This window comes from Rhinolophus sinicus, linkage group LG04 (genome assembly GCF_036562045.2).
Source record: "Rhinolophus sinicus isolate RSC01 linkage group LG04, ASM3656204v1, whole genome shotgun sequence".
In the NCBI taxonomy this organism is placed as follows: Eukaryota; Metazoa; Chordata; class Mammalia; order Chiroptera; family Rhinolophidae; genus Rhinolophus; species Rhinolophus sinicus.
In genome coordinates, this window is record NC_133754.1 from 65,755,341 (window position 1) to 65,782,393 (window position 27,053).

The 27,053-nt window shown below is 34.9% G+C and overlaps 1 protein-coding gene across 9 annotated transcripts in view; it reads right to left on the bottom strand.

Annotated features, from left to right (window-relative positions):
* NRG1 (neuregulin 1) overlaps positions 1–27,053 on the bottom strand; it is a 977,086-nt gene that overhangs the window by 907,671 nt on the left and 42,362 nt on the right. The window lies entirely within an intron of this gene.

The following is a 27,053-nucleotide window of genomic DNA, read 5'->3' on the forward strand; positions in this document are numbered from 1 at the left end:
AGGTGGTAGAGTGCTTTGGGGGAACAAAGTGTCTGCAGATAGGTTTCCATTTCTTTTTAACTTGACACACATCACGCAGGACTACAGTTCAACTTCAAGTGTTCAAGCCCCATAAAGGGTGTGCCCTCTTTTATATCAACACTTACTTAAAAGAAACCTCAATTTACCTTAAAAAAGAAAAAAAAAGTAGTGAAAGCACTATAAATAGGACCTTTCTCAAAAGTAACTGTGGCACTTTCATACTTTCAAAGATTTGTGTTTAGGTGTTCTAAGATATTTGGGCTGACCAACAAAACACCGCTCTCTCTCATCCCTAACTTCAGGACGTAATTCATTCCCACATCCAATCTTGAGAATTTCTTTGGGGGTCATGTTGCTTATAAATGATAAAACAAAACAAATGGAAACACAATTTCAGACAGGAAATGTAGAACTAGCAATTACTTGTTATACCTCCTTTAATTTTCTGAGTATTTCTCTCCTCACTTAAAATGATCCTTCACAGCAAATGACCATAAGATTAAAAACTGTAAACAATCTTGTCTTAAGACACTGGAGATATTTTTATTTCTCTGACTGATAGGAAAAGATCTAACACATTAGCCAAATGATAATGATAAAAGGAGAATATAGGTCTAAAACTATCTGAAGGACAGGTCATAGTACATAAATACATTTGACCAAGTTTCAGCTTTAGAAGGGAACACAGACGAGTAAGAAATGACCTGACAATCAGGGGAAATTAATCAAACCTGGTGATCAATCAGTGTGATAAAAATTTTAGCCAGATCACATTCACCTCATTCACATACATATTTATTTTTTTATGACAATTGTGCCTTAAGCAAGGGCATTAGATACCACTGATAGGAATATCCAAATGATATTCACAGATACACAAGCACACATATATGTGGCATTTTTCCCCTTAACAACTAGTTTTCTAAAAATTCTCTAAACTTACTATTGGACATAACGAGAACCTACAATAAAAATGAACACTCTCAATCTCATCTGTGTGTATGTGTGTGTGTGTATTCTTTGTTCTTTTATTTTGTTTCATACATATGAAAAACCTCACTGTAGGAATACTTTTCCTTGTTAGAGATGATGTCGCTTTTGCTCTTTCTCATCAACTCTTTTGCTTGATCTAGACTGACCATTCCAGAGTACTCTGAATGTACATCACCTCAATAGGAAAGTTTTCAGTTCTTGACATTTTTATGGCTTTCTATATAAAGGGTTCCAGTTGAACATTTCTTAAATTTGTTTCTCCACTGGCATTATTTGTGAGTATCAAGAGATAAAAACAATCAAACAAATGTGTACAAAGACTTTATCACACAAAAAAGAGGTGCACAAATCCCACTGCAAACATCCTGGACTTACCTGGGAGTGCGAAATATTTGTGGGAGTGACTGTTTTCTGCTGTAAAGCATGAAGAAGCGTAGGCCTTTAACTTGTCTTGGTGACTATGAGTGTGTTTAAGGATTAGAATAAGAAGTGTGCCTGACATGAATGAAACCACATTCTATACTATATATAGCCAATTAGTGTGCACATTATTGGAAGTATGTACTAAGGAAAAGACAGGATGTAGAACTCTCATTCATAATATACACATTGTTCTTTCCATACTCATTGATAAAAGAAAGAAAATGCCTGCACAATTTCAGACAAGAAATGTAGAAGGAGCAGGTACTTCTATAACCAGTTTATTTTTCTGAGTATCTCATTTTTCACACACACACAAAAAAAATCTGTGCAGCAAATATCCATTAAGATTAAAAAAATATCCACTAACCTTGTTTTTAAAACCCTGGAGAAATTTGTATTTCTCTGATTGTAAAAAAAAAAATCTATCATATACCAGAATATAAAAAGATATCTAAATCTACACACACACACACACACACACACACCCCTCAAAGAAGCATTAAGCACAACATTAAGCCCAGTAACCATGGCAATCTGTTTACAAGTGATAATTCCCAACTATGGGTTTTCAACAATTTAGGGTATTCCAGAGTACCTCAAGGATTGCTATAAAAATATCATCAACAACAAAGATGTCAATTTTCATTATGCCGTGTTGCAGCACTTTGGAGAGAGCATTAAAATGACAAAGAAGCCATCACTAAAAATCCAATGAATTGTTTTGAACTTTCAAAGACTATAAACACATATTTTAGGGGAATAAATGTTGAAGCTGTGGATTCTTTTCAAATAGCACTGGATGATGTGGCTTATTCTCATGGTAGTGATCATGCCCTAGGAACTCAATGGATGCTCCCACTTGGGGAGATCAAAGCAGGAAAATTTCAAGTGGCAGACACTGACCATTGATGCCCTTCCTAGCATCCTTCTATAAACCTTTTCTTCCAGGCTTCCATGTTAACCCAATCCCTGATCTTCCTACCATTAAAAACACTGGTTTTTCTTCACACCCCTTTTAAAAGAAGCTTAGAATGATAGAACAGAAAGAAAAGGAAGTTGCAACTTTTATTCCCAGTTCAGCCACAAAATATCAGTATTACCTTGAGCAAATAATCTCACTGCTATAAGCTTTATTTTCCGTAATCCACAAAAGAAAGAGACTTAAATAAATGTTCCAGCTCTAACATTTTATAAATACGTAAGTCAGGCATACTGTACTTTAAATTATAGAACTGATATTGCTTTGATGTATGATCTTACTTAATAGTGTTACTGTTTGATTAAGGTAACACTATTTTTCAATATTTCACCCTAAAGATTACGCATTTTTAAAATTTTTTGTGGGTAGGTAGCAGTCTTCTAAATATTTCAGTGAAACTCTCCAAACTTATATACAAGTATTTGGAGAAAAAGCTAGAGCTGAGGGACGCGATATTTCTTTTAACAAGGGGTAATTTGTGTTGTTAAGTAAAGGACTAGTTGATAAAGTATTTGTTAAGTGGAGGCAAATTCTACAGTATCAGTCTTATTCTTTATATCCTCTTTCTCTGGAAAGGAAGGTTTGACGGCTACTGAGACAACATGACAAAGCAACGTGAAGATCCTTAGAAATAAGGTAATTGCAATTAAGCACATATTGTTAACAAAATCAAGTTGCTAACAAAATCAAATTGCATTTCTGAGGGAAAATCACCACATTTTTTTTAATCTATCAATTGAGAAAGATGGAAGGGAAATAAGAGTAATGTAGAAATTAATATATGTGACGTATGACTGTGATTTGGTTACCATTCTATATTAAAAAAGAAGCAAAAAGCAAAATCAACTTCACTAGAAATTAAACAAAATATAAAAAATAACCACCACTACCCAAAGGGATTAGTGTGAGTGGTTCTCAAATGTAGCTAACATTGACATATGCCGCTGAGGAGAATCTCTCCTGAAAATACAGACTTGGCACAGAAACCACTTCTAACTATCATCGGATATTGGATATTCATGAAGTTATCTGTCAGGTTTCAAAAATCTAACTGAAAGTACTCATGCAGATTTCATCTGTGCTGCTGACATCAGATTATAGTGAAATTTTCGCTGTCTTCAGAAAAATAAATGACACATTTTTTGAGAAAATTAAAATAGTTGTCTTAAAACCATATACCTGTTAATTATTGCTCAATAGAGTGTTTTATAAAGTAAAATTCTAAATATTTATGACTGTGAAACTATATTTACATAAAACAATAACTCAGATGGCAGCTAAAACCTCCCTAGTTTTTGAGATCTAGAAAAGACCTCAAGGATTACCATGACCCTCTAATCCCACCCTTGATAATAGTTCAAAATAAATGCTTCCCATCTTCTCATGCTAACAATTTGATATTTTTCAGAAGCTACTATTTTCAAAGTACCTCACAATTTATCCCAATGGCTTATCAAACCTTTTCCTCCAAACACAATTCCTTCTCTAAAAGTAATTATGGTGCCAGCTGGTTACAGTAATGATTTTTTTTTAAATTCTTGACAAAAAAATAATTAAATTCATAACACAAAAGTTAACAAATAAGAAACTGCACTGTTAAGAACGAATTTAAATAGAAGTGTATTATACACTTTAATCGTTTCTTTGATTCAATTATATTAAAATCGTTTCAGAGATTTATATATACTTATCATTACCCACACTTCTGTTAGGAATCTGCTCTATCCTTTTACAAAGAATTTAACAGTAGGCCAAGTGACCTCATGAACTCTGAATTAAATAGCTACACTTTTTCTTAACCTAATAATGGATCATTTATGTCAATTAGATTGATTCCATTTTTTAGCATTAGTCAACCTCTGTACCTGCACCTTTTTGTCCACGAAGACTCACCTTGTTTGTATATGTAATATTACATATTTTATAGGCCTTTACTCTGCAGTTTTATCACACTTAATAAATACAACAAACATTTGCAGTTCATGATTTTAACATGGTCCTAATCTTAAGCTTTATATTAAATGAATCTCCTTAATTAATTCCTATATGTCCCTCCAAACATAAACAAATAAGGAACACATTTTTTTGTTTCTGCCATAAGAAAAATGTCACATGTGAAAGGAAAATGCAGAGACAAAAACACTCAAAAATGCATTTTTACTTACAAAATATTAACTTTTGTAAGGATTCTTAATAAAAAGACACAACAGGTATTTAGAGGGGGAAAAGAAACACATTGCTACAAAGGTTACAATTATTCTGTTCATGGTGGAACCAACAGTTTCCTTGTTGGTTCATCATATCTGCAAGGAACATCACATATCTGTAGAAATTAGTTTTGCAAAATTTAGTGAGTGAATTGTTTCCATTAGAAAGTTAGAGACTTATAAGAAAGAACTCAAGACTTTCTTAATTTGGGGAACTAATTCTAAGCAAAGTGATTAGATTAGATAGATGACAGATAGATACATACATAGATAGGTAGATAGACAGACAGACAGACAGACAGACAGATAAATAGACATAGATAAGTTATCTCAGGATTCAAATTGCTTTTTATTTTCTAACCATGGGGCATGAAATGTTTAGTCATAATGATGACAGACCAAGGACCATTTTCTAACGCAGAACTCTTCAAGTTCAAGCATTATATGGTCACATAGTAACAAAACAGTCCATAAATGTAGAAAAAAAGCAAAGAAAAACAGATGGCAATCAGCAGGATTCAAGAGGGGAAAAAGGGAAAAGATATGAATATGCTCTTTGCCCCCACCGTTCTAAACCCTGGCTAATTTTATACCCAATAATGATTCATTTTGAACTACTACGTACAAAAAGCTCTGACAATTAAGTTCACAAACTTGTAATGATGCTGCTAACCATATATATATCAGAGGGATTATTCATTATGAATTTATACCAACTGGACAAACAGTTAACCAAGTTTACTATTTGGAAGTGCTGAAAAGACTGCGTGAAAAAGTTAGACGACCTGAACTTTTGACCAATAATTCATGGCTCTTGCATCACAACAATGCATAAGCTCACACGGCACTGTCTGTGAGGGAGTTTTTAGCCAGGAAACAAATAACTGTATTGGAACACCTCCCTACTCACCTGATCTGGCCCCCAATGACTTCTTTCTTTACCTGAAGACAAAGGAAATATCGAAAGGAAGACATTTTGATGACATTCAGGAGATCAAGGGTAATACTACAGCTCCAATGGCCATTCCAGAAAAAGAGTTCCAAAATTGCTTGGAAGGGTGGACTAGGCATTGGCTTCAGTGCATAGCTTCCCAAGGGGGGTACTTTGAAGGTGACCATAGTGACATTCAGCAATGAGGTATGTAGCACTTTTTCTAGGATTAGTTCATGAACTTAATTGTCTGAGCTTCATACATGGCCATCAATTAAACAAAAAAACTAAATTGAACAAAATCAACAAATAAAATGTCAGTTTTCATCTGTTAGCAAGAACACAGCATCAGAAGAGAAAATATTCCACTTCTTGGATATTACAACAAAGTAACAGGATAAAAAGGAAAAAAAACTTTTTAAGTAAACTGTGTTTTCAGTGAACTTGGAAGGATATAATCTGCATACTTACAAACTGTATAAACTCCCAAAAGCAACTGAAATTGCACAGAAATCTCTCATAGACATAATCAAAACTCAGAATAGTAAGTTGGCCCTTCCATGGCAGATTTCCAAAAATATTTTCAGCAAAATATATATTCTCTACTTGTGTGGTACCCTGAAGTGCCTAAACTATTTTTTTGTATGCAAAACTGTCTTGTCAATAAAGTAGAGGTCTGGCAGAAGCAAGAAGAAAGTCATGGAGAAGAAATAAAGTGAAGAGTGAGGTTAAATAAATAGCAGTGACAGGTCTTAGAAAATACCAGGAAAAACATACCATCATGCAGAGAAACTCACCAAAAAAGTAGAAGCTATCACTACCCCAAGACCTCACCATGTGTTAAAATTAAAGGGAGTATGGTGGTGAGTAGACATGGTGCAGAAGACCTCCTGAATACAGTCTGAAGCACAGAAGTAGAAAAGGTGGAGCCACACACACATATACTTGTACACAGAAAAATATCAGTCGGTCAAACAAAGGAGCCATATTACTAGAAGCAAGCACTCTGCCTCTGTGGAAGCAGCTAAGGAGAGAGCCTTAAGTTGTAAAGTTTAGAAGTTCTGCTCGGATCCTCCCATCTCACAATGCCTCTGCTAATATAGCTAAGGCAGGAAGACCCTATTTATTCAATATTGAGTACTAAACAAGGAGATGGAACAGCACTGATACAAAGTTACTGTAAGAAAAATATTGGAAAAGGAGCAGTAAAACGTTCTCTAACAGATACGGAACACAAAACTTTCATTTTCTGCTACAGAACAGATAAAAAAATCTGACCAAAAATTTTGTCCTTAATTTTGTAAAATAAAGGGAGCAAATGCCTTTACAAAGGAAGATCGTGAAGAAAAAATGGGAAGTCAGCAAGAAGAGCTCAAATACGAGCTGTCAGAACTCAAGAAAAAAAGGGGGGGGAATATCTCAGAAATGACTATAAAAAAGAAAATTATCTTAGGGTAAACAAATCTATGGAAAACATAAGGGGCATAAGAACTAAAATTTTTTTTTTCTTGTGATGAGAACTTTTTTTTTAATTGAAATTTATTGGGGTAACAATGGTTAGTAGTTACATTGCTTTCAAGTGTACAATTCTGTAATACATCATCTATGTATCACATTGTGTGATGAGAACTTTTAAGATCGACTCTCTTAGAAACTTTCAAATATACAATACACTATTATTAAGATAGTCACTATGCTGTACATTACATTACCATGACTTATTTATTTTATAACTGAAAGTTTGTACTTTTTGACCACATTCACCCATTTTACCTCCCTACCCTCCACCCCTGGGAACCACCAATCTCTTCTCTGTATCTATGAGCTCAGGTATCTATTGCATTTGGGTGGGGGTCGGGGGAGCAGTTGGATTTGGGAGGTTTTTTTAAATTCTACATATAAGTGAGATTGTACAGTACTTGTCTTTCTCTGCTTTTATGGGGAGTGAAAGGAGAGTAAAGGGAAGTAAGAAAATCAAGACATAGGAAGGAAATATTTTACTATATATTCATTTACTGTTTCAGATTTTTGAAACATTTAAAAGTTATGTAAAACACTCATTAGTTTAAAGGTAAAAAATGAATTTTAATTTATTACTTTTGTTCTAGGGAATTTGAGAGGATAGCCTATGAGATATACATGAGCTTAGTCATCAGAGATGAAACAAGCAGTTGTACTTCTTGCACACAATGTTCCTTGGAGTTCATAAAGCTGTTTTAAAATTGTTTTTATTTTGGCATTCAATTACCCCCTTTATTAAGTAGGAATCACAGAAGTGCGGGGTTTTCTTTCTGAAAGCCTAGAGTATTAGTACACATAGAAAGAATTAGCAAGTGGAAAAATGGGTGGTATTTATATTGTTCAGAAGGTAGGTCAAAATCCTTTCTCCCTAGTTATCACTGTTTGGTAAAGACTAATGGGGAAGAAAGCCAAACGTAGAATAGAAAGGGGGGGAAAATCTCTCAGCAAAGAAACAGTGAGACTTGATAGCTTTTCAATGATTTTATTCATCAAAATAGAATCATCTTGTCACAACATTAATTTTCTACAATTTACTTTCATAAAGCATGGAATACAGGCTTTCTCCATAAATTACTATTTTCCAATTTTCATCACATATCTTGCCCTACAGTGGCAAAATGAAGTAAGACATTGTGCGGGATGGAAGGGGGAAGATGGATGAAAGAGCAAAACATTTTCAAAACTGAGACATTCTTTTGAAAACTGCTCTCCTCATGTAGTGACTTGTTCTGTGATATATGTGTGGAATTTTATTTTTAAGTACCAAAGGTTTTATCTTAAAACAATGAATCAGAAATACGTATCTACTTACAGTTAGTTAAGGAAAAGTAACCAATCTTATTTGAGGGATGGAATCATATTAATTTTTCTAACCAATCAAAAAGAGTCATGAATATTCATAGAGCTTTCAAGTTCGATGGGAACTTTGGTTTACAAGGACAATAAATCAACATATGTGTAGATTTCACTTGAAAGTAGCAATTCATCACACATCTACCACACCCTTACCATCCAAAAACAGAAATATTCCAATTATTTGGAGATTATTTAATAATATTCTGTGCCATCGAGATAATAAACATTTAGAAGTAAGCAAATAATAAAGGTATACAAGTGGACAAAAATGGCACCATCAAAGCATACACTTTATTCACAAGCTACTTCCAGAGACCTTATTCAAAGTCTACTTTTTCTTAAATTAAAAAAAAGTTTTGGAAGTTTTAACAAGTACCACAACCGAACAATTTATATTAGAAAGGAAAGTACATCGATTTAGAGAAAGATTCAGCAATAAAAACAGATACAACAATAGAGAAAATATTTTTTAAAACTTTAAAAATTAGACTATACAAAAAGACAAGAAAAACACAGACCAGATCCATTCAATATAGGGACAAATACTCCTTAATATCTTACCTGTCTAGTAAAAATAACTATAATGTATTTTTAATGTGTTATAAGGTCACCCAAAATTATCTGGAAAAGATTAAATTGTATTTAGCATTTTCTATTTAAGAAGCATGTAGTATAATTGAGAAAAATTCAATAAACTGGTTAAATTTAGAAGTTTTTTAGTTAAAATGTTTATAACATAGAATTCCTAAAATAGTTTTCAGAGGGGTCTACTTTCTCTATATGTAGAGAGAGTTGTATTTGACAATCTGATTGGAACTGTTTAGGAAAAAAAAGCAACTCAAGCAACCTAACCCAAGAAGCTACTTTATATGAACCTGATATGTGTTGGAGAAAGGAAACACATTAGACTGGTTAAAGCTGATGAATGATATTTAGAAAGAGTTGTTGATTAATTAAAGTAAAGTAGAAATAATAAATTGAGAACCTTGAATGCTGGCACACAAGCAGGAATCAATGAAAGTTTTAGGTAAAAGAATTATGTGGAAAACATACAGTCAACTAATCTTTGACAAGCATGCCAAGAACATATCCTTGGAGAAAAAATAGCATATTCAATAACTGGTGCTGGGAAACTGATATCCACATGCAAAAACAATGAAATTGGATCTTTGGACCTCTATCTTATACCATATACAAAAATTAACTTGAAATGGATTAATAACTTAATGAAAACATAAGGAAAAATCTCCTTTACATCAGTCTTGGCAATAATTTTTTTGGATATGACATCAAAGCACAGACAACAAAAGCAAAAGCAAGTGAGACTAAATCAAATGCCTTTAAGGCTTCGGTCGAGCAAAGGAAATCATCAACAAAATGAAAAGGCAACCTACAAAATGGAGGAACAAATCTGCAAACCATGTATCTGATAAAGGGTTGATATCCAAAATATATAAAGAACTCATATTAGCCCCTTATTGGAAGTGTTTACAAATACCTTCTCCCAACCAGTTGGCTGCCTCTTTGATTTGTTTATGGTTTCTTTTGCCATGTGGAAGCTTTTTAGTTTGATACATTCCCATTCATTTTCTTTTTTGCTTTTACTTCCCTTGCCTTTGAGGTCAAATTCAAAAAATCGTCCCTGACCAAGGTCCATCAGTTTATTAACTATGTTTTCTTCTATGTATTTTATTGTTTCAGGTTTGATATTTAGGTCTTTGATCTATTTTGAGTTAATTTTTGTGTATGGTGACAAATAGCAGTTTAGTTTCATTGTTTTGCATGTGGCTTTCCAATTTTCCCAGCATCATTTATTGAACAATACCTCCAATAAGGGGTTAATATCCAAAATATATAGAGTTCATATAACTCAACTACAACAACAATAACAACAACAATCCAATTAAAACATAGGCAGACGACCTAAACAGACACTTCTTATAAGAAGACAAACAAATTGTCAACAGATACATGAATAGAGGCTCAACTTCACTAGCTATTAGGGAAATCCAAATCAAAACCACAATGAGATACCACCTCATACCCTTAGCCTTAGAATGGCTATTATCAACAAGACAAGAAATAACAAGTGTTGGAGAGGTTGTGGAGAAAAGGGAACCCTCACACACTGCTGGGCGGGAATGTAAATTGGTGCAGCCGCTATGGAAAACAGTATAAATGTTCTTCAAAAAATTAAGAATAGAATTACCATATGACCCAGCAATCCTTCTTCTGGGTACATACCCCCCCCCCAGAAATAAAAATATTTACCAGTAAAGATATATATATATATATATCCCTATGTTCATTGCAGCATTATTCACGGTGGCCAAGACACGGAAACAACTGAAGTGTCCTTCAACAGATGAGTAGATAAAGATGTGGTACATATATACAATGGGATATTACTCATCTATAAGAAAAGATGAAATGCTGCCATTTGCGACAACATGGATAGATCTTGAGAATATCATGCTAAACAAAATAAGTCAGGCAGTCAAGAAACATATGATTTCAGTCATATATGGGATATAAAACTGAAAGCAACAAACATACAAGACTAACAAACAAACAAAAACTGGTAGACACAGACAACAGCATGGTGGTTACCAGAGGGATACAGGAGTTTGGGGGAGGGGTACAAAAGGGTAAATGGGATCAAATAAGGAGGTTTGACTTTGGGTGGTGAAAACACAATGCAATATACAGATGATGTATTATAGAATTGTACACTTGAAACCTATATAATTTTATTAACGAATGTCACCCCAATAAATTTAATAAAATTTTAAAAAGAACTCATACAACTCAGTAGAAAAAAAAAAAAAAAACCCAATTTAAAAATGGGCAGAGGACCTGAACAGATATTTCTCAAAAGAAGACACACAAGATGACCAACAGGTACATAAAAAGGTGCTCAATATCTCTATTCATCAGGGAAATGCAAATCAAAACCACAATGAGATATCACCTCACACCTGTTAGGATGATTATTATGAAAAACATAAGAGATAACAAATATTGGCAAAGATGTGGAGAAAAAAAGGAAGCCTTAAGCACTTTTAGTGAGAATGTACAGCCACTATGGAAAATAGTATGGAGGTTCCTTGAAAAATTAAAAATAGAACTACTATGTGTACCAGCATACATCCAAAGGAAATGAAATCACTGTCTCAAAGGGCTATCTGCATTTCCATGTTCACTACACTAGTCACAATATCCCAGCTGTGGAAACAACCTAAATGCCCATCAAGAGATGAATGGATAAAGAAGATTTTACACACACTCACAGACACACACACACACACACACACACACACACACACACACACACACACGCACACACACAAACACTGGAATATTATCCAGCTATAAAAAAGAAAGAAATCCTGACATTTGCAACAACATGGATAAAACTGAAGGGCATTATGTTAAGTATAATAAGCAAGACAGAGAAAGACAAATACTATATGGTATCACTTCTTTGTGGAATCTTAAAAAAAAAAAAAAAGGTTGGACTTGTAGAAATAGTAGAATGATAGAGATAGGGGAAATGGGAAAATATTGGTCAAACGGTACGAACTTTCAGCTATAAGATGTATATGAACAAGTTCTGATGATCTAATGTATATCATAGTGACTATAGTTATATCATACACTTGAAATTTGCTGAAAGATCATAAGCATGGTCATCAGGAAAAAAAAGGAAACTATGTGACTTGATGGGTTAATTAACTTGATTGCGATACGTACTTTACACCATAACATATATCAAATCATCACATTATATACTTTCAATATGTACAATTTTATTTGTCAATTATACCTCAATAAAGCGAGGGGGAGAACTGAAATATTTATTACATGTAAAATAAAGAATCACGAAGGGAGTTGTTTAAGAAATATTAATTAGGCAACATTGTACAAATAGGACGAGAGCAGAAAGATACTAAAAACAAGAGAATAACCTCTGTCTTCCATGGTAATAAACATAGTACAGAGATTTAATGGAGACTACATATGTCAAAATTCATATTCCCAACAAAAAGAAATTAACAGGAGAGAAGAGAGTGCTATATCCTCAGCCCACAGTTTTATTTATTTGATGTCTACAGATCAGGTTCTTAGAGTCCCCTGGGAATATTGACATTAAACTGGAGGATAAAGGTTGCTTTGACATCTCCCTCTAAGCTCATCAAATGTGTGCTAATAGTTCACACATTTAAACAAGACATTCATAACTCATTTTAAATGGAGCAATTGTTCGACAAATTGTTTGGAACTTTTAAAAATCTTCAGTATTCTATAAAAATAAAAGCCTTTTCAGAATAATTGAAATCAGCAATGCAAAACAAATGTATTTCCTTGATAAATTTAGTTTTAAGTAAGCTTTAATTTATATGCTAAATTTTTTAATTTAGTTCAAGTCTTGGCAGAGACATGTTTGTTTTAATTGTTGGCTTTCAAAATTCTAGCTTAGGAATAAACATCTGCTTCCTTCCAATTTTCTGCATAAAATGCGTAAATTTCTGTAAGTTGTAATTGAGGGCTGAAGATACACTATATTGCTTCTGGAAAGGTTACAAAACACAGCAGACACTTTTTGTAAATTCTGTATAAGAGATCTTATAGCATGATTGTATATTTATACTGAAGCTATGTTTTGATGAAAAGAAAATAATACATTAGCATCTAAATGTGCCAAAATATCTGTCTTTGGAACACTTGTTGAATACTCTTATAAATTTAGAACTCTTCTCATTGCTTTATAGAGATTCACAAAACAAATGGATCCTTTCTACAAGAAGAAAACCTCCCATAAAAGCATAAACATGGCCTCTGCCCATCTATATTGGAGGCCTTGTAAACAATTTGACAAATATGACAATGTACAATGTGCATTTCTCCAGCTATATCCTTAGGAGGAAATTAAAACTTGCTATATCCTTAGGAGGACATTAAAAGTTATAGCTGTTGAGACATTACAAGAGGTAACATTCATCTTTTGCAAATACCTTAAGAAAACTGAATGCTGAGAAAATGTGATCCCCTATTATAAAATTTTTCTCGTCCTTCAACACTGATGGCAACATTCATGAAGTCACTATCGAGCATGTTTGTGTCATCAGAACCAGGCTGTCATACAACCCGGGCGACAAGGGCTGCTCACCATTATTAGTATGAGTGAAAGTATCTATGAATTGGGACGAAGCTGATACAAGAATGGAAAACCCAGATGTCAATAGCTTCTGAAAATCTACAAGAGTTTTTTCTCATGGGGTGTTTTATTTAGTTCGTTTCTTCTTCAGTCTTCCTTTTAAAGTATTACACAATTGCCACATAATGGTATCTAACCATGCTAGTGATGTTAATGATTCCATATTTGCTTTAGAAAGTATCAGGGTTGTAATAGATACAGAGTGGTGAAGGACCAAGATATATATACTTCAGTAGAACTAGTTAACTTGCTGGATACTAACAGCCAGTCAGAAGCCTAAAGTAAGATCTCTGCCCAACATTCTCAATCACTAAATACTGACTGAATAATGAAAGGCCGAATCACAGAATAGCAAATCCCTGAGTCCTGAGAAAGTCCCTAGAGAATATTCTCAAAGGTAGTAATTCTCAAAGTTTCAGGTACACAAGAATCACCAGGTGAGTTTGTTAACACAGTATTTGGGGGTCCATCCTCTGAGATTCTAATTCAGTAGGCCAGGTGAGGCCCCAGAATTTGGAGTTCTAACACTGCTGGTGGTGCTAATGCTGCTACTCTGAGGAACACACTTTGAGAATCAAAGTCTGGTCTGGCTAGGTCTTACTTTCAGGGAAACATGGTACAGAAATGCAAGCTGAACTACCAAACTTCCCACTCCACTGCAATAGCCCATGTCCCCTTGCCTTACTTACCTAAAACTGTCACACCAACCTACCTCCCCAATTATTTCCATACTCAATGAGCCTCTTACTAATCTACAACTTGACATATACATGAGTAGATTTCAGGTCTGTTAAGTACCAGGAGCAAAGGAGGAGGACATAGAAACACACCAAGCTTAGTCTCACTTTCTCTGAGCAATTTAATGCACAGGAACATAGCACTGGACTGAGAGCACTGAATCAACATTCTAACGCCAGTTTTTCTTCCAGCTACTTTGAAACAATTCACTTGACCTCCACTTTATTTCTTTCAAAACAAGACAACATTGTCATTAGGATATTCCCATTTCTAGGAACCTCTGATTATGCTGGGTATCCAAGCTATTAAAAAGCCAAAGAAACAGCTGATCAGCAGCAAGTGGGAAACAACAATCTTGAATGAGACAGAGGAATGGTAATTCCACAAGCTGCCAAAGCATCCTAATTCCAGGTCAGATTCATTCATGTAAGCATCCTTCCTAGCTTATTCAAGCAAAAGTTTTTCATGAACAACACTCAGACACTGAATTCAGGATCTCCACCTATATGTGGTACTGGGGATTAAAATTTGAGAGTTAAAGCTGTCTCCAAAAATTCCTTAAGTGTATGGAAAATTAAGGCCTCACTCACTTTCATTCCCACCACATCCTGCAAGTTTTTCTTAGAAGCAAATCATAACCTCCCTTTTTTTGAAGACACATGGGTAATTTCATGTATATGAGTAAACATCTATGAGAGTGCCAGTACAGGCCCTAATTCTTTGAAGATCACAGATTTTATATTAAAAGAACCATCTATGTCAACTATGTCTAGATGAGGTGCTTAAAATAAGATCAAGAGCAGAAAAGTAAAGGAAATGTATTGTTTGGTTATTTCTGAAAAGCCAAATAAACCTCCCAGAAATGGATATCTGTCATTTGTTTTCTCGGCATCCATGTCCCCTTTTTATGATAACAGCCACAATTTCTATTTGTAAACCACTTCTGCTGTTCTCAGTCAATGGACCCAAGTCTTCAGTCTTAGGATTCCGTACCATCTGAGAATTGTATGTTCTGCATGAATCAGTTTGCATAGATAACTAAAACTGACAATTAAAATCTGATATGAAAGAAGGAAAAAGAATGCATGAAACCCCATTATCTTATTTCGCTTCAAAAATACTCCTAAAGAGCTAATGTAATTTAAAGCAGCAACAGACTTGAAGGATCTTCCTGTTTCAGGTTGAAGAACTAGGACGTGAAGTACAAAATCATGCCACAGGGAGGTCAAGAAAAAGAATATAACCAGATCTTATATCTGTGTATCAAGAAGAAATCAGAGGTAAGAAAAAAAAACAAAAAAAAAAACTTGGGCAGTTGAGCAGTAGCCTTTCTCTTAATATCAAAACCCTGATTTTTATTCAGAAGCACATCTTAAAAACTACGTTTCCCAGTCTTTCTTGCATGGAGGAGTAGTCATATGACTGTGTCTGGGCCAATGATTTATAAGAACAAGTGTTATACTGGCTTCTAAAGGGCTCTGTAAAAAGTCCAGCTCAATGAAATGATGCCTGATGCGATCTTGTTCTGAGAACTCTGGTAACAGGGAAAGAAATCTTCACTCAGCACCCCATTTCAGTAAACTATTAATGCATGGAATACCATGAGGAATAAAGAACCACTTGCAAATGTACAAAATAAGTAACAAATCACCTTGCCAACAATATTAAATTACGTACCGGTCATACTCTACAGGTTATACCACAGTAGTAATGATAATGGAGGTGACTGAGTCCTAATCAACAAGAAGACTGGTTCTTCACATTTAAGACAGTTATTTAGAGGACAACAGGGCATTCAAGGTTTAGCAGGAGTCTGTGCTTTAAAGAATCTATTCTGTCCACAAATCTTTTATCCTTGTTCCTGAAAGCCAAACTCAGGGCTTACATAATATACAATTACATATTATTATAATTAGGGCTTTTAGGACTTTCTGGTGAAATAGTTTATATTCATCTTATAAGTGCATAAATGTTTCTGTAGCTACCTTTTATCCTTAGTTAATATGATGCTCACTAGATAATCCAATTTTTTAAAGGAAAAGATATATGGCTTCATAGTAGGCTCTGTTCAACTAAAGCAGCAAAGACTAAGGCCTCATTTTTTTTGTTTAACTTCCCAATTTTATTCAGGAATCTCATGAAAGCTTTCACTTCAGCCAGCATAATACCTTGCAGGAGGCAGGCACTCAATAATGATGTATTTGTTGAGGTGATTTGAACATATAAACACATGAGCTGATTATAGAAAGTTAGCCTAAGGGCTCATCACTAAAAAGATAATCATAGGGAAGGATCCTCTTTTTGATCCTGATACAGATTTTTAACATGTTCTTTCACGTCAAGTGAACAGATATATATAACCTTGTTGGCTAAAAATGTACCCTTCCCCACATCACTGGCATCCTGTAAAAGGCTATATATCATCATTGGTCCTTGTCATGAGAGAAACCATGTGTGTCAACTTGAGCTTGTCTTCCTTATAACAGCTACAAGGGTAAAACCAAACAGATATTTAAGTGTTTGGGAAAGAAGCACTGCCATACGGGGCAAAGAAATATTACAGGTAGAGATCGTAAGCACATTATACCTTTCTATAGCAATCGATTCCTGATAGGAAATCAGGATGAGATTGGTCTGTTTTGGCACTCATTTGAGAGGGTTTAGTTTTGTCTGATGAAACTACAAGCCCAAAGCACTGTAGTGGTAGAGCCAATGTGTGCATTACTTCAGGTGGCATCTCCTTTCTGCACCAGCAGGACTGCTAACCATTCAAAAGTCTTGCGGTCCCAGCTATTGGGCAGACCATTGGCAGACTAGAGGGACATGAAATTAAGGCTAACTTTTAAGAAAACATGCACATGACTTGTGTTTCCCTATTAGACAGACTATGGCAATTTTCAGAATCCAAATAGATTACAGAAGGGACACAGATGCTGTTAATATTTCACATGCCTTGTAAAATCCTAGAACACTTGCAAGTCCCGTATCATTTCTTTGCGACTAGAGACATTATTAAGGAAGGTAAGTAAATGGTGCACAGAAGGAGAGCCCTCCAAAATTAACTCCTCTGCTTTCCTGACCCAAAACAAAGGACCTTTCACTCAAAGTAATTCCCTATCAACAATATCAATAATGTTTAGAAAAAATCAAATATTTTCAAGACAATTGGGAGTTGGTGGATAGATGGCAGCAGGTAGAAACTGACTTGGAATTGACTATGGGATCACTAGAAAGGATCAGAAGTGTTCATTTTTAATTATTTACTGGACTTGCTATAAAGAAAGTCATTATAGCTTTAATATGTACATTGTGTAACCCACACACAACTAGGCTACGGATACCTTGAACAGATGTTTTCTTTGAGAAAGAAATCGAAACTATCAAAGGTTTACCAGTTGCAGGACTTCAAATGCAGTTAGTTATAGGAGCACTGATCTCCCATAACTCAATGTGCAAAGAAAAATCTCCCACATGACCCACACATCAGACAAGATACAACATCTGTCTCAGAATACCTTCAATTTTGGATGAATGACCTTGAATCCTGGCTTGAATTTACTTCAGAGCCAATAGCTTGCCAGAGAAAATGTTCCAGAGTTGGATCCTATTGTTTAACACACTAATTCCATAGCTCAAAGTCAACCTATCTGAATAATTAAGTGTATCTCTGGCTAATAATGGGAATTAAAACTGATTATGCTATGAGCCCTGACTTCACCATTATTAAATTATTTGTATTGTTGTGAAACGATTTCATATTGGCAAGTGTGAAATATATAAAACTGCACCTTTCCTATCTACCATGCACAGTCAGCCCTCCATATCCACATGCATGGATTCAAACAACAGAAAGAAAAATTTTTTTTTTAAAAAGCATTATGTTGTTGCTGACATGTCCTGTGTAGTTAGAGCTACAATGTTTGTATCTGTATGAAATATATACAGCATTTTTAAAGTGTTTTTGTTCCCTAAACAATACAGTATAAAAATATTCACATTGTATTGGGTATTATACGTAGCCTAGAGATATTTTAAGGTATACAGAAAAATGTGCATAGATTACATGCAAACACTACATCATTTTATATAAGGGACTTGAGCACCCTAGGATTTTGGTATCTGCTGGGGTCCTGGAAAAAATCCCCTGCAAATACTGAGGGACGACCGTACACATTTATGCACACTCTAAGGGGCAATGTGGTATAAATGGAGGGAACCTTGAGTGAGGCTCAGCAACAGTTCTAGTACCTGCTCCACCACTATCTTGCTGAGTGAAGACCTTGGGCAAACTACCTGGCTGCTCTAAGTTTAAGTTTACTCATCAACTTATTTAATAAACATTATTTGAATACAGACCTATAAGAACACAACTATGCTCAGCTGTTAAAGGGGAGAAATTAGACCTAGTTTATAGAAATAATGTCAGAATTAAATAAGATAATGGGCATATCTGCATCCAAGACACATTAATTCCATTCCTCTTCCACCCCAAGTATCAGGCACTGTGTTAGGTCTGATACCCCACTGCAGTAAGTGCCCTGAAAGGGACCTCATCACATTTGTCATCACTGGGTAAAGCCTCTTCCCTCCTAGTCTGTAAAATCTGTTAAGGCCAGATTTTCTTCTTTCTCGTACACAGATCACATCCTATGTGCATATGCCTCAGCACATAGTAAGCACTTAATAAATAAATATTTGTTAAATGAATAAATTATATTTTAATCCTTAAAATAACTCTGGATCAACTAATGTTTTTACCATTTTACATTTATAGGAGCAAATAATAAGATATACTCGGTAAAATCGGCTGGTCAGTCACTTCCAACTCCACAATGTTAAGATTCATATATTTTCCACTACTTTATCATTATCTCATTCTTCCTAAATAATTTCTACTTACATTTATTGGTTATTGGTTAAATAACAAGATCCTCAAACTATAAAATCTACTCTCTACTTCCTTATCTTTAAGGAAAATAAATATTTGAACTTAAAAAAAATAAAATGGCTTGTTTATAAGAAAATTTTATCCTCACATCTACACACAAACTGTCTAAATTAGGTTATTCCTAAGAAATTCTCCCAAGTAATTTTCCCAATCTAAATGTCCGAACACTTTTCCCCAAATAAGAAGCTAAGTAAATATCAAGAATGATTTTTAAAATATGGAGGTAATCATTTCCCTCAAACATTTCTTCAACAAAATTTGGACTATTTTGTTTTAAGAGCAACAAGATAATCACGTCTATTTAATCTTTCAGAAGATCATTGTAGCCCCCTAGGCTGGAACCCTGAATGAAACAGACTTGGTTACATGCAGCAAATGTCACTAGGCTTCATGGACTCCGGGTCATTATTTTCACATACGCCTAATCATAAATGCCCCACATAGACCTCCTGTACGAAAAACCACCTTTGTTAGATCCCAAGTTCAGGTTTACAGAATGAGAGCCTCCTCAGAGGCCTCCTTAAAAGGCGTATTCCCAAACTTACCATGTAATCTCACTCTTCTTCAAAAGCAGCCTCTCCCTTACCAGTTAGCCCTCTCCACTAAAGGAATGAATGTGTATTCGGGCACTCAGTAGATATTACATTCTGCTACATCCCAAGGATCTCACAAATTTGCTTTAATTTAGTCACTTAACAATTCTCCAGATCCACAGAAATGTTGAGACCGAAGTCGTAAAGCTTATAATGACAAGCCCCGAATGTGATCCCAGGTCAGACTTCACATCTAATGCTGTTTAAGAGAGAGAGCAAGATGATTTATAATGAAGGCATCAGTGTGTACACAGAATATGTCTTTCACTGAACCTCACCTCCCTCTCCCGTCCAAATACAGTGATGTGCCAGTGAACTCTAAAACTAAGATAATTTGTGACAGAACAGTCATAAGTCATAAAGACACATATCAGCCATTGACAACGTTCTCAACACCTAAAGTATCAAATTCTCTAAGGCAGTCAACAAAAAAGCTTCATTCTTCCTCAAGGGGAACCAGACACTGGTATGTTCGAGAGGAAATCTCCATAGGAAAGCAGCCCTTGCTTCAGACAGCAGCTACAATAAACATGTTTATTAGCAAACACAGTATCAGAAAAACATATTGTGAGTCTCAGAAACAGCATATGCCTCATTTCATGGGGGTTGCTATGATGCAAGGCATTCCTTTTTTACTGCATTTCAGAGAAATAACTGTAAAATGAAGGTCTATAACCACATACAACACAATAAACAACAGCATCAACTTCTGAACTCTTGTGAATGGCTTCCCGATGCTTTAATTGAAAATGTAAATTTTAATGCCTTGTGTGTTTTCTCAAAACAGTTTGGGACAAATTCTATTCTGAGGAAGATTTCTACATTTACCATCTTCATCCAAGGCCCAAAGATTGCAGAATTTACATATCATAAATCAAGGACACTCCACACACATACTCACACAACCCAGTAAGAGAGGAGATATGACAACAAAGTCCCTGAATGAAGCAAAGAAAAACAGAGGGGGCTGTGGCAGGGATCGGCAATGACAGTCACCACAGGCTTTGTTCTAGAATTCAAAGAAGGCCTTTCAGAAAGCCTGTACCAAAAATAAAAACAAGAAGCACAAACACAGTTCACATAACTTTCTGGAGGTTAAATATATAATAGATCTTGGGGTAACTTGTCCAACCCAGGTTGTGTCTTCAGGAAATCTGAAATTCTCATTTAAAAAACTGAGCTTCTGGTTCAAGAAAAGGCTTCAAGTTACAGACGAGCATTGTTAAATTGCTGGCTTCTAGTCACATTATAACCCTTGACAAACATTTCACTACTTGCTTCAGTCACCTACAGCTCTCTTCTGTCTTGGAAAGGTCACACACCCTCGCACCCTGAGCCATCTACTACCTCTCATTGACAGGTCAGGTCCAATGTAACTAAAACTTAATTCATGTTAAAAGATATGTGAACTCCCATTCAAGCACCATAACTGTTCTATTCATAGACCTTCACCCCTATGAAGGCAGCTGAGTTTGTGAGTTTGATTTTGTGTTCTTCTTCCATTCTGTCAGAACTCAAGTTTATAGATATTTCTACTTTCTCAGTGTAGTCTTTAGTAAATTTCCCTCTCAACAGAGACAGAAAGACAAGAGTCAAACAGAGATTCAATGACATCATTTTACATTTTCCAAACTAAATTGTTTATGTACATTTCCATAAATGTTTTCACTTTTTATCCTAGAATAGAAAATCATTGAAGAAAATGCCTGTGTCTTCTATGCAAGACGCATGTTCAATATTATTTCCAAATCACCTTTAATACTAATTTTGACCATGAAGAATGTTGAAATTTCTACTAAATATTTCTAAACATATAGAAGCAAATCACATAAATGAAAATCATCAATGAGTTTTACATTTTAGAAATTCTTCTGTAATTTTGTAAGGACGTAGATACATATATAGGATAATTTCTGAAATGAAATTAACTGCTTAGTTTGCTACTTTAAAGTATATTCACAAACAATAGAAATCATCAATGTGAAGAAAAGGATTCATCTTTATACAGAAGAGACATTTTTACACATTTTTTCAAAGAATTAGCCACACCAGCACATTAAGGACCATGAAGATTAAAACAACGTATCTGCACTGAAAAAAAAAACAAAAAAAAACACTTTAACTTATTAAAATGAACAGTTCTTATTTTTCTTATATATGTACTTATAGACTAGAAAGAACAGACCTATTTTTACTCTAATTTTCATGACTCACTCCTCACCCACTCACTGATAAGACAGATAACAATCAGTCCTATTTTTCACCTTTTAATTTATTCTACCTAAAGAACTAAAATTCACCATTGCCCTATGCTACTTTACTTCCCCTTTGTGCATTTATCCACTAAATAAACATTATCCACTGCTGTGAAGCAGTGTGCTGGGTACTGAGGTTCTACGGATTCTCCTTCATGGGTTTCCCTGCCTTGTTTTCATCCCTAAGTGCTGAAGTGTCCCAGGACTCAGCCCTCGGTCTCATTCTCAAGTCAGTCTACACTCACTCATTTGGCGGGTCACATAGTCTCCCGATTTAATTAGCATTATTGCATGCTGATGATTCCCATATTTACATATATTGAAGACCTCTTTCCTGAACTCCAGATTCAAGCATAGAATTGCCTACTCATCATCTGCCATTCATGTCTTATAGAATCTCAAACTTTTAACATGCCCAGCGCTAACTTCAGATCTTTTCCACCAAACCTGCTCTTCCCACAGCCATCCTGATAAGTTGATAGCATATTCAGCCTTCTAGTTAGGCTGAAAACCATGAAATCATCGTCAATACCTCTTTCTGTCGTATCTCACATCCAAGCTATCAACAAACCTATTGGCTCTATTTCGAAGGACGGTGTTTCCAGAATCAGATGGCTTCATATCACTTTCACTACTAGTACCACCCTGGTCCAAGTCGCGTCATCTCTCTCCTGAATGACTTCAATGGGATGATCCCCCTGCTTCCACACTTGGTGTCCTAGCCCAAGACAGCCACATGCAATCTCCTGTTGTTCTTTAAACAATCCTGGAATGTTCCCGCCTTAAGGACTTTACACTGTCTATTCTCTCTGCCTCCAACCTAATTTCCCCAGTTGCCCACATGACTAACTCCTAATGTCCTCAGTCTTTACTCAAACATCATCCTCTTAAGGAGGCCCACTCTGATAACCTATTTAAAATTGCAGACCATTCCTGACCCGGGCACTCCTGCTCCTTCTTGACCTGTTCTAGGTACTTCTCTACTCATCACCATAAATAGAATGTCTTCCCTCCAATACAGAATTGAATTTTTTCTTAATTTTTGTCTATAGATATATCATAGTATTAAAAAAAATACTTGGCACATAGAAGATGCTAAATAAATATACATTGAAGGGACAGGAAAACTGAAATTAAGAACACAGTCCCCACCTCCAGGTATCTCCCAGGAAAGTGGGAGAAAGACAAGGAAAGCAGTAATATAATTGTATTAAAAGGACTATACTAGAAGACAGCATGGAAAAACCATGCAAGAATATAAGATGTAGGTACATTTTTCTAACCAAGATGATTTTGACTGTATGATTTCTTACTAAACTTTATTTTTAAAAAAATACTATATAAACTAAAGAACAAGAATTATGTGTTGAATTACATATTTACCCATTTATTGTTTCTTTGCTTACTTACCTAATACTATCTGAATAAGAAGTAGGAACAGCTAACAGACAGGTTGTGAGAAGGCCATTGTTTTAACTAGTTTACTAGGGTAGGCAAATTAATGACCCTCCAAAGATGTCCACATCTAATCTTGTAACCTGTGAATACATTATGTTACAAGGCATGTGGGAAGTAAGGTAGCAGATGAAATTAGGGTTCCTAATCACCTGATCTTAAAATAAAAATTATCCTGGATTATCTGAATGTGCCCAATGTAGTCACAAGGATCCTTATAAGTGGAAGTAGGGCACAGAAGAGAGAGTCAGAGAGATTAGAAGATGCTACTCTGCTAGCTTTGAAGATGGAGGAAGGGGGCAACAACCAAGGAATACAGGCAGCCTTGAGAAGCTGGAAAAGGCAGGTAAAGGGATTCTCCCCTAGAGGCTCCAGAAAGGAATACAACCAGTTGATATCCTGCTTTTAGCCCAGTGAGACCCATTTTAGATTTCTGATCTCCAGAACTGTAAGATATAAATTTGTATTATTTCAAGTCAAATTTGCAGTAATTTGTTACATCAGCAATAGGAAACTAATACATCTACTGAACACACAACTATACCAAATGCATTACAATTTCAAACACTACAGGAAAAAAAGTGAAACCACTATTCCTCTCTTCTTGCTCACCCCAATCCAATCTTCAGAAGATGAAAACTTTCGTGAATGTATAATGTGTCTGTATGTTATATGCCCTTACAGCTTTTTATAAATAAAAAATAGAATCATGTGGCGTTCTGCAAGCTAGTATTTTCATTCTACAATATTACGACATATTTTCTTGTCAGTATATGTAGATGCACTTCATTCTTTTCATGCCACATAGTTTTTTATTTTAAAGTTGAAAAAAAAATGGATTTAACTATTCCTATATTAAATACACATTTAAGATGTGTCTAATTGTACTGATTTTATAAGCAGAAAAAATACGTATTTGTAAGAGCTTCTGTGAAGGTTAAGGGAATGGTGACTGAGACAGTGGTGGGCATGGAAGAAAGAGCCCTGGGACCAGTCTTTAAGGAAGAACTTCTGGTCCCAGCTGTGAGCCTCCTTAAAAATTGGAATTACCTGAGTTCCAGAAAGTGCCTCACTCTCAAGGTCACATCTTTGGGGAGTAAAGAACAGCCTCACCCCTTGACTGATGGAGGTAGGGTGTAACGATTTGGTCATTTTGGCACAACATGGGACTGTACTAATAAACCATTACAGCTCTAATGCTCCCTATATGGTTGGCCACGGGACACCTTGACTTTTCCCTCAGCCCACTCCTGACTCTGCTGCCTCCCTTCCACTGTGCTGTTCCCAAGAACACCCACTAATAAATATCCTACACACTAAACCCTGTCTCAGAGTCTACATCCCTGAAGACCCAAACTGTGAAGCTTCGAGCCTTCGTTATAAACATCCATTACTCTACTGTTACACATAGTGTAGGTTAACCCTACCAGAAATACTCTCAAGAATGATTTCAGTTAATCTATGTATAGACTCACATAGTTCCATATTCAGAAATTAAGACTATGTCTTACCTTGTTTACAAGCACACTGAATGCCTCATGCTGCTTTACTGTTCTTGTTTTTCTTTAGTGTAGCAATGGATGGTTTAGCTTTCTTTGTCAATAAACAAATCTGATCCACTCAATTGGTAACTTTTCTTTCTCTTCCCTGAGGAGCATCTTTTTCCTCTGTTGTCACTTCTCTTTCTATTAATCCAGCTACTCACTGTGTTTAGTTGTTTCTTTTTTCTTTTTTCCAGAAATATTTCTTTCTCACAGCAAGGTTCTAAAACCTAATTTCATAAGTAGAAATAAAAAGGAAACATCCTGAAAACCTTTCCTAAAACGGAATCTAATGGGAACTAATTTGGTACAAAAGCTTGTAAGAAATTATTATGACAAAGTAAGAAAAAGTCAAATATTAACAATTTACTGAACATAAAATTTCATTATATAAAAAAGTATCTTTTCTTAAAACTTCAAAATATTAGTAGGATAGCAAATAAAATGTGTCAGATGCAGCTAGACTCCAAAATGTTACATTTTTATTTTAGAAACATGTTTTCTATTATTACTGAAATGAGAATTTTAAAAGAAAAACTACCATCAGTTTCTTAACAACATATAATTTATTTGTAAAAAAAGTCAACCCCAAAAAAACATGAATTCCATCATCCGCTCAGGAAGCAGATACCATGCCATTTTTTTTCCAAATGCTAAATGACACAGGCAGGAATAAAATATGCAGAGAAATAAACGTCACAGAAGGATGTGACAATTTTGATAAATGATGATAAATTGTAATGTAAGCTAGCAATTTCTAAGCTGCTGTTTTCAAAAACATGTACTTTAATGATGATTTTTGCCAAACATCATTTTGGAGAGATGTTTTATATAAAACCAATGTCAAACAAAATTGGTACCTTATTTAAAATTAGACAATTATATTTGGTTTTAAATAAAATTACAATATTACTTTGAGTGAGAATGCTTTTAGTTCCAGTCAGTTCCTTAAAATGTTAAATACAGTTATCATCTGATCCACTAATTCCACTCTTAGGTATAAATCCAAGAAAAATAGAAATATACATTCACACAAAAACTTGCACCTGGATGTTCATAGCAATATTCATAGCAGCCCAAAAATGGAAAAACCCTAACTGCTGAACGGATACACAAAACATGGTATATCAATACAATGGAATATTATTCAGCAGTAAAACAAAACCAAGTACTAATACATGGTACAACATGGATGAATCAGGAAAACATCATACTAAGTCAAGGGAACCAGTCACAAAAGGCCACATATCATATAATTCCATTTATAGGTATGAAATGTCCAGAATAGGCAAATCCATAGAGACAACAAGTAGCTAAGTGGTTGCCTAGGGTTGGGGTGGAGAGAAGATGGGAGATAACTGCTAATGATAACGGGTTTCTTTTGGGGGTGATGAAATGTTCTTAAATTGTACAACTAGTGATGAATGTACAACTTCTATGAACATACAAAACCACTGAATTGTACACTACACTTTCAAATATGTGAAGTATATGCTGTGTGAATTATATCTTAATAAAGTTGTTAAAAATTGCCGGTTATAAAGGCCAGTTATGTGGTAGCTATAATTTGTGTAGACTTTTACAAAATATAAATCCCTAATTATCTAAATATGTTTTTTATTGTCCCCAAATCTCATTTCATCTCCTTATATTAAAACATCTGCCTATCCCACTAAAAATACTACAAGAAGTGAAAAGAAGAAAGTGTTTCTAAAGTGAAATGGTATTTTCAAAGCAGATTTCTTCTTAATGTGTTTAATTTTGATGACTTGAATGTGAATGATCTACACTGTCCATTAGCCATGGTTAAATTTTGAAATTTAGATAAGTATCCTGTAATGTGAAAGCACATTAATAAAGGAAACCCTCCCAGT